The sequence below is a fragment of the Arachis hypogaea genome, chromosome 12 (genome assembly GCF_003086295.3).
Source record: "Arachis hypogaea cultivar Tifrunner chromosome 12, arahy.Tifrunner.gnm2.J5K5, whole genome shotgun sequence".
NCBI lineage: Eukaryota > Viridiplantae > Streptophyta > Magnoliopsida > Fabales > Fabaceae > Arachis > Arachis hypogaea.
Window position 1 is genome coordinate 31,655,473 of NC_092047.1, and position 26,926 is coordinate 31,682,398.

The 26,926-nt window shown below is 38.7% G+C and overlaps 1 non-coding gene across 1 annotated transcript; it reads right to left on the reverse strand.

Annotated features, from left to right (window-relative positions):
- Positions 1–14,281: 14,281 nt before the first annotated feature.
- Positions 14,282–14,389, reverse strand: LOC112731037 (small nucleolar RNA R71). Its single transcript, XR_003166833.1, has one exon. It is a non-coding gene; the product is annotated as a small nucleolar RNA R71 (small nucleolar RNA).
- Positions 14,390–26,926: the final 12,537 nt, after the last annotated feature.

Below are 26,926 nucleotides of genomic sequence, written 5' to 3' on the forward strand. Positions count from 1 at the left end.
GAAATAGTAACCAAGAATCAGGAAGCATCCCTGAAAAGCCTAGAGAGACAGATGGGGCAAATCTCCAAACAGATTTCTGTTGAGAGACCTTCAAGCTCACTGCCAAGTGACACAATCCCAAATCCTAAGGAAGAATGCAAGGCAATACAATTAAGGAGTGGGAGAACATTGATGAGCAACAATGACACTACTAAGAAGCAAGTAGAGAGCAGCAAAAGACCAATAGAAGAGGAACAACCAACACACACAGAGGAAGCCAATGATGATGATGCAATGGCAAGCAAGGAAGCTTCAAAGCAAACTCAGGCAAAGGAGAAACAATCAAAAATTCTGAAAAAAGGGAATGAAGCAGTTGAAGAGCCAACCAAGAATCAAAAGCAGCAAGCAGAGAAAACCTTTATACCTCCACTGCCATATCCCCAGAGGTTCAACAAAGAAACCAAGGACCAACAATTTCATAAGTTCCTTGAGACTTTCAGAAAGCTGGAAATCAATATTCCTTTTGCTGAAGCACTTGAGCAAATGCCTCTGTATGCCAAGTTTTTGAAGGAGCTTATCAACAAGAAAAGAAGTTGGGATGAAAAAGAAACCATACTGCTCACTGAGGAATGCAGGGCTTTGATTCAAAAAGGGTTTCCCCCTAAGCTTGAAGATCCAGGGAGCTTTTTGCTACCTTGCACCATTGGGGAATTAACCATCACTAAAGCAATGTGCGATCTAGGAGCAAGTATCAACTTAATACCATCCTCCTTGGTAAAAAAGCTGCATATAGAGGAAGTTAAACCAGTACAAATATCTCTAGAGCTAGTAGATAAGTCAACAGTATATCCCAGGGGTATGATTGAAAACCTGCTGGTCAAGGTGGACAACTTCATATACCCTGCAGATTTTGTGGTTCTAGATTCAGAAGGGGATGATGGTGATTCTATTATTCTGGGAAGGCCATTCTTGGCCACTGCTAGAGCTATCATAGACATAGAGGAAGGAGAATTAACTCTTAGAATGCATGATAAGAGTGTCACTCTGAAGGTATTACCAGAGGCACAATTTAGCAAGGAGAAGAAAGACTATATGAAAATTGACAAGGGAGAATCACAGTTGAAGGAAGAAAATGATAAAAAAAGTCACAGCAACATCCCAAGGCTAAGGATTATGCAAACTGATGAAGAGGCCCAAGAGGATATTGGAGTATTAGCTACTGAGAAGAGAGGTCCCCAAGGGAAGCCTACGGCCAGAAAAGAAAGATCAACAAAAGGAAAGATGAAACGGAGAAACAAAACAAAAAGGGGTTGGAAGAACAGGAAGATCCCAACAGAGGGGCTTTCCAAAGGTGACAAAGTGCAACTGATATATCAACAGCTGGGGGCAAACCAACAAACTGAGGACTACTACACTGTCAGCAACATACTCTCATTAGAGCATGCTGAAATTGAACACCAGGGAACAAAGAAGAGGATCACAGTCAGGGGAGACAAATTGAGGCTCTACAAGCACCAACCACCATAAAAGAAAGCCTCAATGTCAAGCTAATGACAATAAAAGAGCGCTCCATGGGAGGCAACCCATGATTTAAGATTCATGTCATTTTAAATTCAATAAGTTATGATCATTTGAGCATGAATTCTTTTCTCTTTTCATGAACATGTCCATTGACTGCATGCACTGTTTTGAAACATATGCTGAGAATTCTAAGTTTGGTGTGCCTTCAAGCACACTAAACTAATGTTACAAATAATTCCATTTTGCAAGCTTAGAATGTCTTGACAAAGCATATGGCCAAACACTAAAGTTTGGTGTCCACATAGCTTCATGAAAATTAGAAATTCATGCATCAATAATCATACAATTGTTGTTTTTCAAAATCTTATAAATGGAAAAATTCTTATTCGGTAATGAAGGCATCAATTGTGATGTACCCTTTGACAAGAAACAAGTTTGGTGTTCATCAAATTAGGATGAAAGCAATTCTTATAAACATTTAACTAAGAGTGACATTGGGATTTCACTAATTGGAGGAAGAGATACAATTTCTTCATACATGACCAAACATTAAGTTTGGTGTCCTCCAAAAATAAGTCACAGTTTAATTGGATATAAGAATTGATGATTCATATAATATTAATAATCTTGCCACGGTTGGACAAAACTAATGTATGTTGTCTTGTTGTGATGACTAGGTGGTCAAAGAATCTTCAATGAAAGAGACAAGACAAAGGAAAGCATAGCATGAGGACAAAATCTCATCACATGCTTCGAAAAAGAAATCTGCCACTCCTTGAGAATGATCACGGCAAAGGCAAGTGAAGAAGCAAGCTTTGTCTTTATTCATCCTTACATGCACACCTTTGATTCCCATAGTGTCTAGTTGCATCCTAGCCTTTCATTGCTCATTTAAATACGTACCACCTCAAGCTATGCACATGACCGAATCACTCCAACCTTTGAAACTTCATTCCCTTCATCATTTCTTGTCATAGCAAGTTCGGTCTCAATTTCTTCTTGCTCCAAACACACATCAAATTCTCCAACATTCTTCACACTCCCTCTAACCTCACAAAACTCAACCAACCAAGTGATCATGGCCTCTTCCTCAAGAACCAAACGAAGAAAAGGAAAAGATCCCATGGTGGAGGAGAGCATCCCTGAATATGATCAATGGAGATTCAAATCTCGGTACCATCAAATGCAAATTGAATGGATGAACGAGAAAAGGATCTATCCTGAAATTCCACTCTTGTTGCCGGATGATGGATGCCAAGAAATGAAGAACAAAATTCGAAAGAGGAGGTGGGAGGAACTTGCATCACCAGCCAACCGAATCAATGCCAATATCATAAGAGAGTTCTATGCAAATGTCTCAAGGCTTGACATGCGTGAGCCCCCAACGTACAAGAGCTATGTGCGGGGGGTGGAAGTAGACTTTAGCTCGGATGCAATCAAGAAAGTCTTGGGACTAAAGTCAGTCCGCTTTAGTAAACCGGGATACCAACAAAGATTGAATGAAGATCAGGATTATGATGAGATTGCGAGAGATATTTGTATGGAGAACTCAGAGTGGGAAGGAGATGACAAGAACAAATATAAGTATCTGAAGAGATATAACCTCACCCCGGAAGCAAAAGGATGGTATGAGTTGATGAAAAGATCAATTCTGGGCACAGTGAACACCTCAGAAGTTAACAGGGAGAGAGCCGTGATGTTGCATTGCATCATTGTGGGAGGAGAGATAAGAGTTCATGAAATCCTTGCAAAAGACATTCAAAAGCTGGCTGAGAAGAATTTGGCCGGATCTTGGTTGTACTATCCGAGTACCATTTGGAGGTTGTGTGCAAAGGCTAAAGTTCCAATGGAAGAGGAGAATCCAATGTGGTTAAGCCAAGGCATGCCTATAACCATTGAAAGAATGATGATGCCCCCTGAAGCACATCAAGGCCGAAGGCCACATGGAAGAAGGCAAAGAGAAGAACCAATGGAAGAAGATGAGCCACACATAGAAGAAGAGCCACAAAAGGAGGAGGAACAGCCGCACTTTTTCCCACATGGCAATATGGATATGACTCAAATGCAAGAAGCAATTGGAAGATTGTCACAACAGTACACAAGAATTCAAGAAAGGCAAGAGGAATATCATTCACTATACATGAAAAACCAACAAGCACAAGAAGAACGAGAGCTAAGAATGATGAACAAACAAAGTGAATTCGAGTCAAGATTCCTTGTGATGCAAGAAGAACATGCTTTTCAATCTCATGAATCATTTGGAAAGTTGGAACAAATGCAAGCTGAAAATTTGAAGGCTCTCAAAGAGTTCACAATACTCCAAGATGCAAGGTATGAAGTACAGGCCGATTACAACATCAATAGCCAAATCAAACTAAACTATATTGGAGAACATTTGCACAACATGGATCCGGCTTTCCCAACTTTTGATGAATTCTTCAAAAAGAGAAGTGAGGTAGAGGTAAGCAATGCTATGAGACTTGAAGATAGAGTAGAGGAGGCTATGAATAAGGCTGAATTCTGGCGAGGCCAACAGACAACAAACACGGATGGTGGAAACACTAACAACCAAGTATATGAAAGGAGAAAGAAAAAGCATGACAAATGAAAGGTGGACTTGCTCCTTGTTCATCACTACAAAAAAAAACATGCATTCTATCTGTTTTAAGTTGTCTTTACATCTTTAAGTAGTTCTTTTAATCAATAGTCGTTGCATTATGTTTGTTTCAAAATAAGTAAGCTAGTCTATGTGTGTGCTTGTGTGTTTACTTTCACTTAGCAAAAAGCATGTTTTGTCCCCTGCATCTTTAAGTTCAATAAAAGAAATGTTTGAAAGTGAAGTAAGATGGTCTCTATTAGATAGAAGTAGAATAAAAGTAAGTGGTGGTATGTGTGTGATTGTATAATAGCTCACTTTTAGTGAATAAAGAGCCAGGATATCTCCTTCTAAGTATAGAGTGGCCTACTGTCTATGAATCTCAATCGAATAAAAATCCTTGGTTAGAAAGAAAAACAAAAAGAAAGAAAAAAAGAAGTGGCAGAACAAAAAAAAAAAAAAAAGAAACAAAGCTGGACACCAATAGCTTGAACCTTAGAATATATGCCTGTGATGTCTTTGTATTAGGATCTGCTTGGATTATTAAGCTCTTTGGAGTGCTTCAACACTCGGTGACTTGGGTTAACTAACCCGGGATCATCAGCTGAAAGTCCACTATCAAGAGCAACCTAACTACAAGGCACTTAGTAGCCCAAAGAGGTGATGGGCATCAATGTTCTAAAGAGGAATGTGAGCCAAATGTCTATAGTGAATAATGTGTCAAGTATAAAGAAAAGGAAATGAACTTGCTACACATGACACTCAAATAAAGCTTATAAACAAAGTAATAGCCAAGGATAAAGGAATAATGAGAGGTCATAGCAGTATGTTACTTGAAGCTTGAAGGAGACTTTCTAGGCCTAGGAGTCAATAAGAAGTGACTATTTACATATCCACACAAAATCCCATGAACTATCAATAATACTCTGCTAGCATGAACATCCTCTTCCATTTCATCCTTTCTTCTCAATAAATCTTTTCTTGCTTGGGGACAAGCAAGCTTTAAGTTTGGTGTTGTGATGACAAGTCATCTTAGCCTAGTTTCACTAATCTTTTTCCTTTGTTTTCACTTGAATTGTGCACTTTCTTGAGCTACAAGTAAGCTAATTTGGGTAGATTTTCATGCTTCCTTTGATTGAATTAATCATGTATGAATTCATGCTATTTCATGAGGTTTTATGCTATAATTGTCATATATTATGATAAAATGAATATCTCATGATTGTAAGCATAGCTTTGATGTGTTTGGTTGATTAATGATAGGTGAAGAAAGCTTGGAGAAAGGTTGAAGCAAGAAGGAATGGCTAGGAGTAAAGAGAGGACAATGGAATAAGTGAAAATGAACCAGGAAGCAAAAAGCTGGACCAAAAGTTAGCCTCAAACTTTTGCACAAACTTTTGGGTGAAAAGTTAGCCCCAACGTTAGCCCCTAACTTTTGGGCTAACGTTGGCACATGAAAATTACTCCCTGGACATCAAAAGTTTGCGCCAACGTTAGCCCCTAACATTGTGGCTAACGTTGGCATGAGAAAAACACTCCCTGGGCACCAAAAGTTTGCGCCAACGTTAGCCCCTAACTTTGTGGCTAACGTTGGCATGAGAAAAACACTCCCTGGGCACCAAAAGTTTGTGCCAACGTGCATGAGAAAAACACTCCCTGGGCACCAAAAGTTTGCGCCAACATTAGCCTCTAACTTTTGGGCTAACGTTGGCACATGAAAAACACAAAGGGGGAGCAAAAGTTTGCGCCAACGTTAGCCCCTAACTTTTGGGCTAACGTTGGCACCATAAGTGCACTAAGGAAGGCCAACGTTGGAGCAAAAGTTAGACCCCTAACTTTTGCACCAACGTGGGTATCAGCAAAGTGTGGAGGCTGATAGTAAAAGTTAGAGTAAAAGTTAGCCTCAAACTTTTACTCTAACTTTTACTCAAACTTTTGCAAAACTTCAACCCGGTTCAATTGGTTCACTTTGGTTCCTCTCCAAACTCCAAGAGCAATCAACCAAGGCCTCTCTCAACCCAATTCCACCAAGAGCAAAGGCCCAACTCAAGGCTTGAAGATCATTTGAAGAAAGTGTATAAATAGGATAGAATTCAAGTTCTTAAGGGAGCTTTCCTTTTGAGTTTTCATAATAGTTTTCGGAGAGCTTTGGATATTGAGTGATCTTTAATTTCTTAGTTTCGGGGAAGGAGAATTCCACTCTCTTCCTTTGAGTTTTATTGCTTTAAATTTCAATTGCAATTGTCTTGGATCTTGGGTTGGAGAATTGAAGGAATTCTGTTTCAATCTCATCCGAAGATCTCTCTGTTTCTTCTACTGCTTATTGAGTTTAATTTCTGTTAATTGTTCTTCATCTACTTTCTTTGCAATTTACAATTCTTTTGCAATTGTTCTTGTTGGATCTAGGAAGGCATTGAGATCTAGACTTGGTTTTCTAGTCTCTTGGGTCCTGAGATCTGAATTCTCATTTTACTTTCTCTGTTTACTGCTTTCATGCTCATTTTACTTTTCTGGTTGAGATCCGGTTTGATTCAAGACATCCTTTACTTCTCTGTTTGTTGCAATTTACTTTTCCTTGTTTAATTCCTGCAAATCCAACTCCCAATTCCCTTTACAATTCAAGCCATTTACATTTCTTGCACTTTAAGATTTTACAATTTACATTTCTTGCGTTCTAAGTTTCTGCCATTTAATTTCTTGCTCTTTAAGATTCAGCACTTTAAATTCCAGTTCTCTTTAATTTCATGTCAATTACCCATTCCCTTTACTTTCCATGCAATTTAAATTCTGCAAATCACAAATCACTCAACCAAATCTTGATTCGCTTGACTAAATCAACCACTAAACTAAAATTGCTCAATCCTTCAATCCCTGTGGGATCGACCTCACTCCCATGAGTTATTATTACTTGATGCGACCCGGTGCACTTGCCGGTTAGATTTGGGTGTTTCGGAGAAATTCGTTTTTCCGCTAAAATATCCCATCATGTATCCGGTGGTAATACTGGAAAACAGAGTGCTTAGGGCCACGGCCAAGACCCATAAAGTAGCTGTGTTCAAGAATCAACATAATGAACTAGGAGAATCAATAACACTATCTGAATTCTGAGTTCCTATAGATGCCAATCATTCTGAACTTCAAAGGATAAAGTGAGATGCCAAAACTGTTCAGAAGCAAAAAGCTAATAGCCCCGCTCATCTAATTAAGACTGATCTTCATAGATGTTTTTAGAATTCATTGTATATTCTCTTCTTTTTATCCTACTTTGTTTTTAGTTGCTTGGGGACAAGCAACAATTTAAGTTTGGTGTTGTGATGAGCGGATAATTTATACGCTTTTTGGCATTATTTTTAGGTAGTTTTTAATATATTTTAGTCACTTTTATTATATTTTTATTAGTTTTTAAATAAAAATCACATTTCTGGACTTTACTATGAGTTTGTGTGTTTTTCTGTGATTTCAGGAAATTTCTGGCTGAAATTGAGGGAGCTGAGCAAAAATCTGATTCAGGCTGAAAAAGGACTGCTGATGTTGTTGGATTGTGATCTCCCTGCACTCGGAATGTATTTTTTGGAGCTACAGAAGTCCAATTGGTGCGTTCTCAATTGCGTTGGAAAGTAGACATCCAGGGCTTTCCAGCAATATATAATAGTTCATACTTTGCTCAAGGATAGATGATGTAAACTGGCATTCAATGTCAGTTCCATGTTGCATTCTGGCGTTAAACGCCAGAAACAGGTTACAAGTTGGAGTTAAACGCCAGAAACAGGTTACAACCTGGCGTTTAACTCTAGAAACAGCCTAGGCATGTGTAAAGCTTAAGTCTCACCCCCAGCACACACCAAGTGGGCCCCAGAAGTGGATTTCTGCACTATCTATTATAGTCTACTCATTTTCTGTAAACCTAGGTCACTAGTTTAGTATTTAAATAACTTTTAGAGATTTATTTTGAACCTGATGAGCGGATAATTTATACGCTTAGTGGCCAAGAAGAAGGTGATCCCTGAGGTCCCTTTCAAGTTGAAGAAGAATGAGTATCCGGAGATCCGACATGAAATCCAAAGAAGAGGTTGGGAAGTTCTAACAAAACCCATCCAACAAGTTGGCATCCTAATGGTTCAAGAGTTCTATGCCAATGCATGGATCACTAGGAACCATGATCAAAGTAAGAACCCGGACCCAAAGAATTATCTCACCATGGTTCGGGGGAAATACTTAGATTTTAGTCCGGAAAATGTGAGGTTGGCGTTTAACTTGCCTATGATGCAAGGAGATGCATGCCCCTACACTAGAAGGGTCAACTTTAATCAAAGGTTGGACCAAGTCCTCATGGACATATGTGTGGAAGGAGCTCAATGGAAGATTGACTCCAAAGGCAAGCCGGTTCAACTAAGAAGACTGGACCTCAAGCCTGCAGCTAGAGGATGGTTAGAGTTCATACAACACTCCATCATCCCCACTAGCAACCGATCCGAAGTTAATGTGGATCGGGCCATCATGATTCATAGCATCATGATTGGAGAGGAAGTAGAAGTTCATGAAGTCATCTCTCTTGAACTCTACAAAATAGCTGAAAAGTCCTCCCCCATGGCAAGGCTAGCTTTTCCTCATCTTATTTGCCATCTATGTTACTCAGCTGGAGCTTTCATAGAAGGAGACATTCCCATTGAGGAGGAGAAGCCCATCACTAAGAAAAGGATGGAGCAAGCAAGAGAGCCCATTCATGGAGCTCAAGAGGCGTAGGAAGCTCATCACCATGAGATCCCAAAGATGCCTCCAATGCATTTCCCTCCACAAAACTATTGGGAGCAAATCAACACCTCCCTTGGAGAATTAAGTTCTAACATGGGACAATTAAGGGTGGAACATCAAGAGCACTCCATCATCCTTTATGAAATAAGAGAAGATCAAAAAGCAATGAGGGAGGAGCAACAAAGACAAGGAAGAGACATAGAAGAGCTCAAGGACATCATTGGTTCTTCAAGAAGGAAACACCACCACCACTAAGGTGGACTCATTCCTTGTTCTCATATTCTCTGTTTTTCGTTTTCTATGTTAAGTGCTTATCTATGTTTGTGTCTTATTACATGATCATTAGTAGTTAGTAACTATGTCTTAAAGTTATGAATGTCCTATGAATCCATCACCTATCTTAAATGAAAACTATTTTAATTCAAAAGAACAAGAAGTACATGAGTTTTGAATTTATCCTTGAACTTAGTTTAATTATATTGATGTGGTGACAATGCTTCTTGTTTTCTGAATGAATGCTTGAACAGTGCATATGTCTTTTGAAGTTGTTGTTTAAGAATGTTAAATATGTTGGCTCTTGAAAGAATGATGACAAGGAGACATGTTATTTGATAATCTGAAAAATCATAAAAAAATGATTCTTGAAGCAAGAAAAAGCAGCAAAGAACAAAGCTTGCAGAAAAAAAAAGTAGCGAAAAAAAAATAATAGAAAGAAAAAGAAAAAGCAAGCAGAAAAAGCCAAAAGCTCTTAAAACCAAGAGGCAAGAGAAAAAAACCAGTAACCCTTAAAACCAAAAGGCAAGGGTAATAAAAAGGATCCCAAGGCTTTGAGCATCAGTGGATAGGAGGGCCTAAAGGAATAAAATCCTGGTCTAAGCGGCTAAACCAAGCTGTCCCTAACCATGTGCTTGTGGCGTGAAGGTGTCAAGTGAAAACTTGAGACTGAGCGGTTAAAGTCAAGGTCCAAAGCAAAAGAAGAGTGTGCTTAAGAACCCTGAACACCTCTAATTGGGGACTTTGGCAAAGCTGAGTCACAATCTGAAAAGGTTCACCCAATTATGTGTCTGTGGCATTTATGTATCCGGTGGTAATACTGGAAAACAAAGTGCTTAGGGCCACGGCCAAGACTCATAAAATAGCTGTGTTCAAGAATCATCATACTGAACTAGGAGAATCAATAACACTATCTAAACTCTGAGTTCCTATAGATGCCAATCATTCTGAACCTCAATGGATAAAGTGAGATGCCAAAACTATTCAAGAGGCAAAAAGCTACAAGTCCCGCTCATCTGATTGGAGCTATGTTTCATTGATAGTTTGGAATTTATAGTATATTCTCTTCTTTTTATCCTATTTGATTTTCAGTTGCTTGGGGACAAGCAACAATTTAAGTTTGGTGTTGTGATGAGCGGATAATTTATACGCTTTTTGGCATTGTTTTTAGTATGTTTTTAGTAGAATCTAGTTACTTTTAGGGATTTTTTCATTAGTTTTTATGTTAAATTCATATTTCTGGACTTTACTATGAGTTTGTGTGTTTTTCTATAATTTCAGGTATTTTCTGGCTGAAATTGAGGGACTTGAGCAAAAATCAGATTCAGAGGTTGAAGAAGGACTGCTGATGCTGTTGGATTCTGACCTCCCTGCACTCAAAGTGGATTTTCTGGAGCTAAAGAACTCAAAATGACGCGCTTCGAATTGCGTTGGAAAGTAGACATCCAGGGCTTTCCAAAAATGTATAATAGTCCATACTTTGAACGAGTTTATACGACGTAAAAGGGCGTTGAACGCCAGTTCTACGCTGCTGTCTGGAGTTAAACGCCAGAAACAAGTCACAAACCAGAGTTGAACGCCAGAAATACGTTACAACCTAGCGTTCAACTCCAGAAAGAGCCTCTGCACGTGTAACATTCAAGCTCAGCCCAAGCACACACCAAGTGGGCCCCGGAAGTGGATTTATGCATCAATTACTTACTTCTGTAAACCCTAGTAACTAGTTTAGTATAAATAGGACTTTTTACTATTGTATTAGACATCTTTTGATCATTTTTAGATCTCTAGACCTCCATGGGAGGCTGGCCACTCGGCCATGCTTACCCTTTCACTTATGTATTTTCAAACGGTAGAGTTTCTGCACTCCATAGATTAAGGTGTGGAGCTCTGCTGTTCCTCAAAGATTAATGCAAAGTACTACTGTTTTTCTATTCAATTCAACTTATTCCGCTTCTAAGATATTCATTCGCACTTCAACCTAAATGTGATGAACGTGACAATCATCATCATTCCCTATGAACGCGTGCCTGACAACCACTTCCGTTCTACCTTAGATTGAATGAGTATCTCTTAGATCTCTTAATCAGAGTCTTCGTGGTATAAGCTAGATTGATGGCGGCATTCATGAGAGTCCGGAAAGTCTAAACCTTGTCTGTGGTATTCCGAGTAGGACTCTGGGATTGAATGACTGTGACGAACTTCAAACTCGCGATTGCTGGGCGTAGTGACAGACGCAAAAGGAGGGTGAATCCTATTCTAGCATGATCGAGAACCTCAGATGATTAGCCGTGCTGTGACAGAGCATTTGGACCATTTTCACAAGTGGATGGGATGTAACCATTGACAACGGTGATGCCCTTACATAAAGCTAGCCATGGAAAGGAGTAAGATTGATTGGATGAAGACAGCAGGAAAGCAGAGGTTCAGAGGAACAAATGTATCTCTATACGCTTATCTGAAATTCTAACCAATGAATTACATAAGTATTTCTATCCTTATTTTGTGTTTAATTATTATTTAATTTTGAAAACTCCATAACCTTTTGATATCCGCCTGACTGAGATTTACAAGGTGACCATAGCTTGCTTCAAGCTGACAATCTCCATGGGATTGACCCTTACTCACGTAAGGTTTATTACTTGGACGACCCAGTGCACTTGCTAGTTAGTTTTATCGAAGTTGTGAATGAAAAACGATTTATCAAGATGTGCGTACATAGTTTTTGGCACCGTTGCCTGAGATCACAATTTCGTGCACCAAGTTTTTGGCGCCGTTGCCGGGGATTGTTCGAGTTTGGACAACTGACGGTTCATCTTGTTGCTCAGATTGGGTAACTTTCTTTTCGTTTTATTTTCAAAAATTTTTCAAAAAAATCTTTCAAAAATTTCTCCTTTGTTTTCGAAAAAAAAAATTTTAAATAAAAATGTTTTCAAAAATATATTTTTCTTCAGAATTTTTAAGAATGAATTCTAGAGTTTCATGAAGCATGTTGAAGCATGCTGGCTATAAAACCATGTCTAAATTCTTTTGGACAGAGGTTTTGGCTTAAAATTGAATGAATTACTCCCATATTCATGCTAAAGCTTGACTGGCTATTAAGCCATGTCTAACCCTCAGATTGGAGCTTTAGATTAAGATTGTAAGATTCCTGGAATTCATATTAAAAATTTTGGAATCCTTATTTTTCTTTTTCAAATGATTTTCAAAAAATATAAAATAAAAATACAAAAAAAATCATAAAATCATAAAAATCAAAAATATTTTTTGTGTTTCTTGTTTGAGTCTTGAGTCAACTTCAAGTTTGGTGTCAATTGCATACTCATCTTGCATTTTTAAAAAAATTGCATTCATGCATTGCATTCATCATGATCTTCAAGTTGTTCTTGATAAAACCTTCTTGATTGATCTTCATATTATATTGTTTTGTGTTGTATGATGTTTTTCATATGCATTCTTGAATTCTTAGTTCCTAAGCATTAAAGATTTCTAAGTTTGGTGTCTTACATGTTTTCTTTGCATTAAAAATTTTTCAAAAATAAGTTCTTGATGTTCATCTTGACATTCAAAGTGTTCTTGGTGTTCATCTTGACATTCATAGCATTCTTGCATGCATTCATTGTGTTGATCTAAAATTTCCATGCATTGAGCATTTTTAGTGTTTTTCTCTCTCATCATAAAAAAATTCAAAAATAAAAAAAAATATCTTTCCCTTTTTCTCTCTTAAAATTTCTAAAATTATATTTGACTTTTTCAAAAATTTTTAAAATCTAGTTGTTTTTATGAGTCAAATCAAATTTTCAATTTAAAAATCTTATCTTTTTCAAAATCTTTTTCAAAAATCAAATCTTTTTCATTTTTCTTAGTTATTTTCGAAAATTTTAAAAATATTTTTCAAAAATCTTTTTCTTATCTTTATCACATAATTTTCGAAAATAACATCATCAATTAATGTTTTGATTCAAAAATTTCAAGTTTGTTACTTGCTTGTTAAGAAAGATTCAAACTTTAAGTTCTAGAATCATATCTCATGATTTCTTGTGAATCAAGTCATTAATTGTGATTTTAAAAATCAAATCTTTTTCAAAAAAAACTAATTTCAATCATATCTTTTCAAAAATATCTTCTTATCTTATCTTTTTCAAAAACTTGATTTCAAAATATCTTTTCTAACTTCCTAACTCCTTATCTTTTCAAAATTTGTTTCAACTAACTAACTAACTTTTTGTTTGTTTCTTATCTTTTTCAAAACTACCTAACTAACTCTCTCTCTCTAATTTTTGAAAATATCTTCCCTCTTTTTCAAAATTTCTTTTTTATTAACTAATTATTTTAATTGTTGATTTTAAAATTTCAAAAAAATTACTAACCTTTTTCAAAAACTATTTTCGAAAACCACTAACTCTTTTTCAAAAATTATTTTCGAAAATTCACTTCCCCCTCTCATCTTCTTCTATTTGTTTATTTATTTACTAACATCTCTTCCTCACTCACCAAAAATCCGAACCCCCTCTCTCTCTTTGAGTTCAGATTTTCTCTTCTTCTTTTCTTCTATTCACACAGGGACCTCTATACTGTGGTAAAAAGGATCCCTATTATTATTATTATTTTTCTGTCCCTCTTTTTCATATGAGCAGGAGCAAAGACAAGAATATTCTTGTTGAAGCAGATCCAGAACCTGAAAGGACTCTGAAAAGGAAACTAAGAGAAGCTAAAATATAACAATCCAGAGATAACCTTACAGAAATTTTCGAACAGGAAGAGGAGATGGCAGCCGAAAATAATAATAATGCAAGGAGAATGCTTGGTGACTTTACTGCACCTAATTCCAATTTACATGGAAGAAGCATCTCCATTCCTGCCATTGGAGCAAACAACTTTGAGCTGAAACCTCAGCTAGTTTCTCTGATACAGCAGAACTGCAAGTTTCATGGACTTCCATCTGAAGATCCTTTTCAGTTCTTAACTGAATTCTTGCAGATATGTGATACTGTTAAGACTAATGGAATAGATCCTAAAGTATACAGGCTCATGCTTTTCCCTTTTGCTGTAAGAGACAGAGCTACAGTGTGGTTGGACTCTCAACCCAGAGATAGCCTGAACTCTTGGGATAAGCTGGTCACGGCTTTCTTAACCAAGTTCTTTCCTCCTCAAAAGCTGAGCAAGCTTAGAGTGGATGTTCAGACCTTCAGACAGAAGGAAGGTGAATCCCTCTATGAAGCTTGGAAGAGATACAAGCAACTGACCAAAAAGTGTCCTTCTGATATGCTTTCAGAATGGACCATCCTGGATATATTCTATTATGGTCTATCTGAATTGGCTAAGATGTCATTGGATACTTCTGCAGGTGGATCCATTCACCTAAAGAAAACGCCTGCAGAAGTTCAAGAACTCATTGACATGGTTGCTAATAACCAGTTCATGTACACTTCTGAGAGGAATCCTGTGAGTAATGGGACGCCTATGAAGAAGGGAGTTCTTGAAATTGATACTCTGAATGCCATATTGGCTCAGAACAAAATATTGACTCAGCAAGTCAATATGATTTCTCAGAGTCTGAATGGAATGCAAGCTGCATCCAACAGTACTCAAGAGGCGCCTTCTGAAGAAGAGGCCTATGATCCTGAGAACCCTGCAATAGCAGAGGTAAATTACTTAGGTGAACCTTATGGAAACACCTATAACTCATCATGGAGAAATCATCTGAATTTCTCATAGAAGGATCAACAAAAGCCTCAACAAGGCTCTAATAATGGTGGAAGAAACAGGTTTAGCAATAGCAAGCCTTTTCCATCATCCACTCAGCAACAGACAGAGAACTCTGAATAAAATACCTCTAATTTAGCAAACTTAGTCTCTGATCTATCTAAGGCCACTGTAAGTTTCATGAATGAAACAAGGTCCTCCATTAGAAATTTGGAGGCACAAGTGGGCCAGCTGAGTAAAAGGATCACTGAAATCCCTCCTAGTACTCTCCCAAGCAATACAGAAAAAATCCAAAAGGAGAGTGCAAGGCCATCCAATTGATCACCATGGCCAAACCTGTAAAGGAAGGAGAGGACGTGAATCCCAAGGAGGAAGACCTCCTGGGACATCCAGTGATCAATAAGGAGCTTTCCTTTGAGGAACCAAAGGAATCTGAGACTCATCTAGAGACCATAGAGATTCCATTAAACCTCCTTATGCCATTCATGAGCTCTGATGAGTATTCATCTTCTGAAGAGAATGAGGATGTTACTGAAGAGCAAGTTACCAAGTACCTTGGTGCAATCATGAAGCTGAATGCCAAATTATTTGGTATTGAGACTTGGGAAGATGAACATCCCTTGTTCACTAATGAACTGAGTGATCTGGATCAACTGACATTGCCTCAGAAGAAACAGAATCCTGGAAAGTTCGTAATACCTTGTACCATAGGCAACATGATCTTTGAAAAGGCTCTGTGTGACCTTGGGTCATGGATAAACCTCATGCCCCTCTCTGTAATAGAGAAACTGGAAATCTATGGGGTGCAAGCCACAAAAATCTCATTAGAGATGGCAGACAATTCAAGAAAACAGGCTTATGGACAGGTAGAGGACGTGTTAGTAAAGGTTGAAGGCCTTTACATCCCTGCTGATTTCATAGTCCTAGATACTGGGAAGGATGAGGATGAATTCATCATCCTTGGAAGACCCTTCCTAGCCACAGCAAGAGCTATGATTGATGTGGAAAGAGAAGAATTGATCCTTCAATTAAATGAGGACAACCTTATGTTTAACACTCAAGGATCTCTCTCTGTACCCATAGAGAGGAAGCACAGTAAGCTTCTCTCAAAGCAGAGTCAACCAGAGCCCCCACAGTCAAATTCTAAGTTTGGTGTTGGGAGGCCACAACCAAACTCTAAGTTTGGTGTTGAACTCCCATATCCAAACTCTAAGTTTGGTGTTGGAGAGTCTCAACAATGCTCTGAACATCTGTGAGGCTCCATGAGAGCCCACTGTCAAGCTATTGTCATTAAAGAAGCGCTTGTTGGGAGGCAACCCAATTTTTATTTATTTAACTATATTTTTCTTAGTTATATGTCTTTATAGGTTCATGATCATGTGGAGTCACAAAATAAATATAAAAATTAAAAACGGAATCAAAAACAGCAGAAGAAAAATCACACCCTGGAGAAAGACCTTACTGGCGTTTAAACGCCAGTAAGAAACATCTGGCTGGCGTTCAACGCCAGAACAGAGCATGGTTCTGGCGCTGAACACCCAAAATGGGCAGCATCTGGGCATTTGAGCGCCAGAATTGCACCCTGAAGAAGAGCTGGCGCTGAACGCCCAGAACAAGTATAGTTCTGGCGTTCAACGCCAGAAATGGGCAACAAATGGGCGTTCAACGCCCAGAACAAGCACCAATCTGGCGCTGAACACCCAGAGTTGTGTGCAAGGGCATTTTGCATGCCTAATTTGGTGCAAGGTTGTAAATCCTTGAACACCTCAGGATCTGTGGACCCCACAGGATCACCTCAGGATCTGTGGACCCCACAAGATCCCCACCTACCTCCACTCACTTCTTCTCACCCCTCTTTCACACAATCCCATAAACACTCTTCCCCAAAACTCTTCACCAATCACCTCAATCTCTCTTCCCTATCACCACTTCACCACTCACATCCATCCACTCTTCCCCATAAACCTACCTCATAAACACCACCTACCTTCAAAATTCAAAATCAATTTTCCACCCAAACCCACCCTATATGGCCGAAACCTTACCCCCCTCCCTTCCCTATATATAGCCCTCCATTTCTTCTTCTTCTTCATCTATTCTTTCTTCTCTTGCTCGAGGGCGAGCAATATTCTAAGTTTGGTGTGGTAAAAGCATAAGCTTTTTGTTTTTCCATTACCATTGATGGCACCTAAGACCGGATAATCCTCTAGAAAAAGGAAAGGAAAGACAAAAGCTTCCACCTCCGAGTCATGGGAGATGGAAAGATTCATCTCCAAAGCTCATCAAGACCACTTCTATGATGTTGTGGCCAAGAAGAAGGTGATCCCTGAGGTCCCTTTCAAGCTGAAGAAGAATGAGTATCCGGAGATCCGACATGAAATCCAAAGAAGTGGTTGGGAAGTTCTAACAAAACCTATCCAACAAGTCGGCATGCTAATGGTTCAAGAGTTCTATGCCAATGCATGGATCACTAGAAACCATGATCAAAGTAAGAACCCGGACCCAAAGAATTATCTCACCATGGTTCGGGGGAAATACTTAGATTTTAGTCCAGAAAATGTGAGGTTGGCGTTTAACTTGCCTATGATGAAAGGAGATGCACGCCCCTACACTAGAAGGGTCAACTTTAATCAAAGGTTGGACCAAGTCCTCATGGATATATGTGTGGAAGGAGCTCAATGGAAGATTGACTCCAAAGGCAAGCCGGTTCAACTAAGAAGACTGGACCTCAAGCTTGCAGCTAGAGGATGGTTAGAGTTCATACAACACTCCATCATCCCCACTAGCAACCGATCCGAAGTTAATGTGGATCGGGCCATCATGATTCATAGCATCATGATTGGAGAGGAAGTAGAAGTTCATGAAGTCATCTCCCTTGAACTCTATAAAATAGTCGAAAAGTCCTCCCCCATGGCAAGGCTAGCTTTTCCTCATCTTATTTGCCATCTATGTTACTCAGCTGGAGCTTTCATAGAAGGAGACATTCCCATTGAGGAGGAGAAGCCCATCACTAAGAAAAGGATGGAGCAAGCAAGAGAGCCCATTCATGGAGCTCAAGAGGCGCAGGAAGCTCATCACCATGAGATCCCGAAGATGCCTCCAATGCATTTCCCTCCACAAAACTATTGGGAGCAAATCAACACCTCCCTTGGAGAATTAAGTTCCAACATGGGACAATTAAGGGTGGAACATCAAGAGCACTCCATCATCCTTCATGAAATAAGAGAAGATCAAAAAGCAATGAGGGAGGAGCAACAAAGACAAGGAAGAGACATAGAAGAGCTCAAGGACATCATTGGTTCTTCAAGAAGGAAACGCCACCATCACTAAGGTGGACTCATTCCTTGTTCTCATATTCTCTGTTTTTCGTTTTCTATGTTAAGTGCTTATCTATGTTTGTGTCTTATTACATGATCATTAGTAGTTAGTAACTATGTCTTAAAGTTATGAATGTCCTATGAATCCATCACCTATCTTAAATGAAAACTATTTTAATTCAAAAGAACAAGAAGTACATGAGTTTCGAATTTATCCTTGAACTTAGTTTAATTATATTGATGTGGTGACAATGCTTCTTGTTTTCTAAATGAATGCTTGAACAGTGCATATGTCTTTTGAAGTTGTTGTTTAAGAATGTTAAATATGTTGCTCTTGAAAGAATGATGACAAGGAGACATGTTCTTTGATAATCTGAAAAATCATAAAAAAATTATTCTTGAAGCAAGAAAAAGCAGCAAAGAACAAAGCTTGCAGAAAAAAAAAGTAGCAAAAAAAATAATAGAAAGAAAAAGAAAAAGCAAGCAGAAAAAGCCAAAAGCTCTTAAAACCAAGAGGCAAGAGCAAAAAGCCAGTAACCCTTAAAACCAAAAGGCAAGGGTAATAAAAAGGATCCCAAGGCTTTGAGCATCAGTGGATAGGAGGGCCTAAAGGAATAAAATCCTGGTCTAAGCGGCTAAACCAAGTTGTCCCTAACCATGTGCTTGTGGCGTGAAGGTGTCAAGTGAAAACTTGAGACTGAGCGGTTAAAGTCAAGGTCCAAAGCAAAAGAAGAATGTGCTTAAGAACCCTGAACACCTCTAATTGGGGACTTTGGCAAAGCTGAGTCACAATCTGAAAAGGTTCACCCAATTATGTGTCTGTGGCATTTATGTATCCGGTGGTAATACTGGAAAACAAAGTGCTTAGGGCCACGGCCAAGACTCATAAAATAGCTGTGTTCAAGAATCATCATGCTGAACTAGGAGAATCAATAACACTATCTAAACTCTGAGTTCCTATAGATGCCAATCATTCTGAACCTCAATGGATAAAGTGAGATGCCAAAACTATTCAAGAGGCAAAAAGCTACAAGTCTCGCTCATCTGATTGGAGCTATGTTTCATTGATAGTTTGGAATTTATAGTATATTCTCTTCTTTTTATCCTATTTGATTTTCAGTTGCTTGGGGACAAGCAACAATTTAAGTTTGGTGTTGTGATGAGCGGATAATTTATACGCTTTTTGGCATTATTTTTAGTATGTTTTTAGTAGAATCTAGTTACTTTTAGGGATGTTTTCATTAGTTTTTATGCTAAATTCACATTTCTGGACTTTACTATGAGTTTGTGTGTTTTTCTATAATTTCAGGTATTTTCTGGCTGAAATTGAGGGACTTGAGCAAAAATCAGATTCAGAGGTTGAAGAAGGACTGCTGATGCTGTTGGATTCTGACCTCCCTGCACTCAAAGTGGATTTTCTGGAGCTACAGAACTCAAAATGGCGCGCTTCGAATTGCGTTGGAAAGTAGACATCCAGGGCTTTCCAGAAATGTATAATAGTCCATACTTTGAACGAGTTTAGACGACGTAAAAGGGCGTTGAACGCCAGTTCTATGCTGCTGTCTGGAGTTAAACGCCAGAAACAAGTCACAAACCAGAGTTGAACGCCAGAAATACGTTACAACCTAGCGTTCAACTCCAGAAAGAGCCTCTGCACGTGTAACATTCAAGCTCAGCCCAAGCACACACCAAGTGGGCCCCGGAAGTGGATTTATGCATCAATTACTTACTTCTGTAAACCCTAGTAACTAGTTTAGTATAAATAGGACTTTTTACTATTGTATTAGACATCTTTTGATCATTTTTAGATCTCTAGACCTCCATGGGAGGCTGGCCACTCGGCCATGCTTACCCTTCCACTTATGTATTTTCAAACGGTAGAGTTTCTGCACTCCATAGATTAAGGTGTGGAGCTCTGCTGTTCCTCAAAGATTAATGCAAAGTACTACTGTTTTTCTATTCAATTCAACTTATTCCGCTTCTAAGATATTCATTCCCACTTCAACCTAAATGTGATGAACGTGACAATCATCATCATTCCCTATGAACGCGTGCCTGACAACCACTTCCGTTCTACCTTAGATTGAATGAGTATCTCTTAGATCTCTTAATCAGAGTCTTCGTGGTATAAGCTAGATTGATGGCGGCATTCATGAGAGTCCGGAAAGTCTAAACCTTGTCTGTGGTATTCTGAGTAGGACTCTGGGATTGAATGACTGTAATGAACTTCAAACTCGCGATTGCTGGGTGTAGTGACAGACGCAAAAGCAGGGTGAATCCTATTCCAGCATGATCGAGAACCTCAGATGATTAGCCGTGCTGTGACAGAGCATTTGGACCATTTTCACAAGAGGATGGGATGTAACCATTGACAACGGTGATGCCCTTACATAAAGCTAGCCATGGAAAGGAGAAAGATTGATTGGATGAAGACAGCAGGAAAGCAGAGGTTCAGAGGAACGAATGCATCTCTATACGCTTATCTGAAATTCTAACCAATGAATTACATAAGTATTTCTATCCTTATTTTGTGTTTAATTATTATTTAATTTCGAAAACTCCATAACCTTTTGATATCCGCCTGACTGAGATTTACAAGGTGACCATAGCTTGCTTCAAGCCGACAATCTCCGTGGGATCGACCCTTACTCACGTAAGGTTTATTACTTGGACGACCCAGTGCACTTGCTAGTTAGTTGTATCGAAGTTGTGAATGAAAAACGATTTATCAAGACGTGCGTACATATTTTTTGGCGCCGTTGCCTGAGATCACAATTTCGTGCACCAGTACCTCATGACATTTTAAATCTGAACTTTGTACTCTTTGACGGCATGAGTCTCTAAACTCCATTGTTGGGGGTGAGGAGCTCTGCTGTGTCTCGATGGATTAATGCAATTATTTCAGTTTTCTATTGAAACACGCTTGTTCCTATCTAAGATATTCATTCGTACTTCAATATAAAGAAGGTGATGATCCGTGACACTCATCACCATTCTCAACCTATGAACGCGTGCCTGACAACCACCTCCGTTCTACCTTCGATTAAATGAGTATCTCTTGGATTCCTTAATCAGAATCTTCATGGTATAAGCTAGAATCCATTGGTAGCATTCTTGAGAATCCGGAAAGTCTAAACCTTGTCTGTGGTATTCCGAGTAGGATTCAAGGATTGAATGACTGTGACGAGCTTCAAACTCACGAGTGTTGGGCGTAGTGACAGACGCAAAAGGATCAATGGATCATATTCCGACATGATCGAGAACCGACAGATGATTAAACGTGCGGTGACAGTGCACCTGGACCATTTTCACTGAGAGGACGGATGGTAACCATTGACAATGGTAATCCACCAACACACAGCTTGCCATAGGAGGAACCTTACGTGCGTGAAGAAGAAGACAGGGGGAAAGCAGAGATTCAGAAGACAAAGCATCTCCAAAACTCCAACATATTCTCCATTACTGCATAACAAGTACTATTTAATTTATGCTTTTTACTCTTCATAAATATAATCACTCTTATCATTGATTTCCTGACTAAGAATTACAAAATAACCATAGCTTGCTTCAAGCCGACAATCTCCGTGGGATCGACCCTTACTCACGTAAGGTATTACTTAGACGACCCAGTGCACTTGCTGGTTAGTGGTACGAGTTGTGAAAAGTGTGATTTACAATTCGTGCACCAAGCAGCCAGCAGATTGCTCAGGGGTTTTGCAATTTTTGAAAAATCCTTTATAAACCTCCTATAGAATCCTGCATGCCCCAGAAAACTTCTGATTGCCTTAACATTGGCAGGTGGTGGTAATTTTTCAATTACCTCTACTTTAGCTTGATTCATCTCTATTCCCTTGTTTGAAATTTTATGCCCAAGGACAATTCCTTCAGTCACCATAAAGTGACATTTTCCCAGTTTAAAACTAGGTTGGTCTCTTGGCACCTTTTCATAACAAGTGCTAAATGGTCAAGGCAGGAGCTGGATGAGTCTCCAAATACTGAGAAGTCATCCATGAAGACTTCCAGAAATTTCCTATCATATCAGAGAAGATAGAGAGCATACACTTCTGAAAGGTTGTAGGTGCATTGCACAGACCAAAAGGCATCCTTCTGTAGGCAAATACTCCAGAAGGACATGTGAATGCTATTTTCTCTTGGTCCGGAGGATCTACTTCAATTTTGTTGTAACCTGTATAGCCATCCAAAAAGTAGTAATATTCATGACTTGCTAGTCTCTCTAGCATTTGGTTTAGGAATGGTAAAGGAAAGTGATCCTTCCTGGTGGCTGTATTGAGCCTTCTGTAGTCAATACACATACGCCACCCTGTAACTGTTCTTGTAGGAACCAGTTCATTCTTTTCATTATGAACCACTGTCATGCCTCCTTCTTTGGGACGACTTGGACAGGGCTCACCCAGGGGCTATCAGAAATAGGATAAATAATCCCAGCCTCTAGTAATTTAGCGACCTCTTTCTGCACCACTTCCTTCATGGCTGGATTTAGCCGCCTCTGTGGTTAAACCACTGGCTTAGCATCATCCTGCAATAGGATCTTGTGCATGCATCTTGCTGGGCTAATGCCCTTAAGATCACTTATGGACCACCCAAGAGCTGTCTTGTGTGTCCTTAGCACTTGAAGTAGTGCTTTCTCTTCCTGTGGATTTAAAGCAGAGCTTATGATCACCGGAAAAGTGTCACCTTCTCCCAGAAATGCATATTTCAGGGATGGTGGTAGTGGTTTGAGCTCGGGTTTAGAAGGTTTCTCCTCTTCCTGAGGAATGTTTAGAGGTTCTTTTATTTCCTCTGGTTCCTCCAGATTAGGCTGAACATCTTTAAAGATGTCTTCTAGCTCTGATTCGAGACTCTCAGCCATGTTGATCTCCTCTACCAGGGAGTCAATAATATCAACACTCATGCAGTCTTTTGATGTGTCTGGATGCTTAATTGCCTCAACGGCATTCAGCCTAAACTCATCCTCATTGACTCTCAAGGTCACTTCCCCTTTTTGGACGTCAATGAGGGTTTGTCCAGTTGCTAGGAAAGGTCTTCCTAGAATGAGAGTTGCACTCTTGTGCTCCTCCATTTCCAGCACTATAAAGTCAGTGGGAAAGGCAAATGGCCCAATTGTAACAATCATATCCTCAATTATGCCTGATGGATATTTAATGGAGCCATCAGCAAGTTGAAGACAGATCCGAGTTGGTTTGACCTTTTCAGTCAAACCAAGCTTTCTGATAGTGGATGCAGGGATTAGGTTGATACTAGCCCCAAGATCACATAGAGCTGTCTTGGTACACATACCCTCTAATGTGCATGGTATCATAAAGCTCCTAGGATCCTTAAGCTTTTCTGGTAAGCTCTTTAAAATGACTGCACTGCACTCTTCAATGAGGAAGACTTTTTCAGTTTCCCTCCAATCCTTCTTATGACTTAAGATCTCTTTCATGAACTTAGCATAAGAGGGTATTTGCTCAAGTACCTCTGCAAACGGAATCTTGATTTCAAGAGTCCTGAGATAGTCTGCAAAATGGCAAATTATTTATCCTGTTCCGCTTGGCGGAGTTTCTGAGGATAAGGCATCTTGGCTTTGTATTCTTCAATCTTAGTTGCTGTAGGTTTATTCCCTACAGAGGTGGTTGAAGAAGCCTTTTTAGAAGGGTTACCATCAGCACTTGCAGGTGTCTGATCCCTCATTGGTGTTAGAACGCCAGGCTTGGGGGCTGGTGACGAATGGATTTTTGATGGTATAGAATTTCACAAATGAATTCTCGTTGCAAGTATAGTTTCTAAACCAATCACTAATCTTTTCATACAAAAAGTTGTTTGTCACTAGTACAAACCCCTAAAATTTATAAACCGAAGTATTGGACCTCGGGTCGTTCTCCCTAGGAATTGCAACAAAGTGTCTTGTTATTGGTTATGAGTTGTATTTTGGGGTTTTGAGGTTTTAGACAAGAAACATAAATTGTAAAGAAAATAAACTAACAACTAACAAAACTCTTGGCAAGGTATGAGAACTAGAAGTCCCATCCTATTTATCCTCCTCAATTGTGACCACAATTGTCCATTGCTACCACTTAGTTGACCTCTAATAATGGAGGAAAGTCAAGTGGATGAATCAACTTGATTCCACAAGTCCTAGCCAACTCCCAAGGGAAAGACTAGCTTTAGTGGTATCCAAATCAATTAGCAACTTCTAATTATCAATCAACAAAGAAATTAGATAACTCAAGCATCACTAATTACTCTACCATAGCCAAGAGGAACAAAATCTACACTAAAATCCAACCAAGCATTTCATCAAACACTTGGGAGGCAATAAAGAAAAGCATAGTAAATGGATAACAACAATGAAATCTAACAATCAATAACAACAATCAAAAGGAACACAATTATTATGAATTACCTCTAATTGAATTGAAAGAGAAGAGAAGGAACAAAAGTAGATCTACAACAAAGCATGAAAACAAAATAGAGGAGATTACAACAAAAGAATAGAGAGAGATGAGTGTAACAACAAGAATTGAGAATCAAAAGTAGAAGAAGGCATGAATTGAAACCTAGAGCTAAGAACTAATCCTAATCCTAATTCCTAATCCTAGAGAGAAGTGAGAGCTTCTCTCTCTAAAACTAACTTTCCCTCTAAAAATTAAACTAAACTCAACTCAAAAAAATGATTAGTTTCAAGTCATCAAAATCCTAAGTGATAAAAAATGATGCCTTCCCCTTAATCCTTCCTCCTTTTATTCCTTTCCCTTAGCAATTTGGCGCCAAAAATGGGTTCAGAAACCCTCTCAAATCACCAGGCACGTGTTGCATTAATGAGGTCATGTGCCAGCATCGGCGCGTGCGCGTCCCTGGTCGATTCTGCAATGTGCGCGCGAGCGCTTTGTGCGCGTGCGCGTGCATGGCTGACTTTGCTTCTTTGACTTTTTATGCTTCTCCCCACTTGTATGCTTCCTTCCTTGCTTCCTTTGATCCATGCCTAGCCTATTTCAACCTGAGGTTACTAGCAAACACATCAAGGCATCTTATGGAATCAAACAGAAACTAGAATTCATCAAGATAAGGCTTAAAAAGCATGTTTTTACACTTAAGCACAATTATGGAGGAGATAACAAGACCATGCTAATTCTTAGGCTAAATGTGACAAAAGGTTATCAAAATGTTCTAAATTCAATGCAAAACAAACCGTCAAATTGGGGTTTGTCAACCTCCCCACACTTAAGCCTTAGCATGTCCTCATGCTAAAATAAGAAGGAACTAAGGGGTATGACATTTATTGAATGCAACTAAACTCTATGAGTCCTATCTAAATGAAACTATCTAAAGCAATTGGAAATGCTTAGTTCAAACAAATCAACTCCCAAGAGAGCATGTGTAAGCACAAGAGCTAGGCATATAGGAACTAAGTCCGAACCACAATTGTATTGAATTGTCAAAAAGAGTTCAAACTTGCAAGAATATAGGTAATATAGGTGAATACATGTGATTGAACTTTTGAACCCTCACCGGATGTGTATCCGCTCTATTCACTCAAGTGTTTAAGGGTTAATTCACTCAATTCTCTTCTAATCATGTTTTCCAAAATTTGATTTTCTTCTAACAATCAACACTTATTCAATGCGTGCATACATTCATCATGAGGTCTTTCATTTAGGTTGTAACGGGGTTAGGGTCAAGGTAGGATCATTTATGGTCAAGTGGACTAGGATTTGAGTCTTTGATTAGCATAGACTTTCCCACCTAACCTATTTAATGACCTATACAATTAAGTACTAACCTAACTACCCATTCTTCACTTTTTCTTACATACTCATGCATTCTTCTTCTTTTTTTTTTTTTATTTCTCAATACTTATGCATTGATTCTTACTGAGCTTCACCTTGGGGCATTTTGTCCCCTTTATTGCTTTTCTTCTTCTTTTTTTTTTCTATACACATTTTTTTTCTTTTCTTTTCATCATCTTTTTTTTTCTTTCTTTTTTCTTTCAAACTAAATACGAGAACATCAACGCATAAGGTCTCTACATTTAATCAATACATGAACATGTGCCCAATTCCTAAACATAAAAGTGTATTGCCCCTTTTTATCCCATTCAATGTTCCCAAGCCTCACCAACTTGAATAATACACACTCTCACTAGCCTAGGCTAATCAAAGATCCAGACAAGGACTTTTCATTGGTTTTCCGCCTTGGGCTTGTAATGAGCTAAAATAAGAATGAGTTGGTTAAGCATAGGCTCAAAATTGGCTAACAATGGAGAGTAAAAGGTTGGCTATTTGGGTAAGTGGCAAATGAAATAATGGCCTCAATCATATAAATGCACAAACACAAGAATTAAACGGATATATAGAATCAAGCAAATTAAGGATCACAATCATGGAAAGAGAACAATTTCACACAAGAATGGGAAATAAATGGTTATAAAATGTAACCACATCAATAGGCTCAAGTCTCACAAGCTTGTGTTCTCAATTCAATACATGCTTCACAAGGTATGAAATTCAAGCAAGTTTCAAAAATTTTTTTTTCAATCAATTGGGTTAATGCCCTATATTTAACTCCTTGAAAAACCTCAATGTTTGACTAAGCATTGTTGTGAATGAAAAGTTCAGAAATTTTCTTAGTTCACCCTTTCCTTTTTCACTTAGAATCAATATAATATGCAAAAAGGGTGCCTAAGTTTTACTTAAAACATGATTTCTAATCACAACCGCAAACTAAAAACAAAGATAAACAAAATGTATAAAGAAGAATCCACTAAAAGTACGGAATCTATCATCCA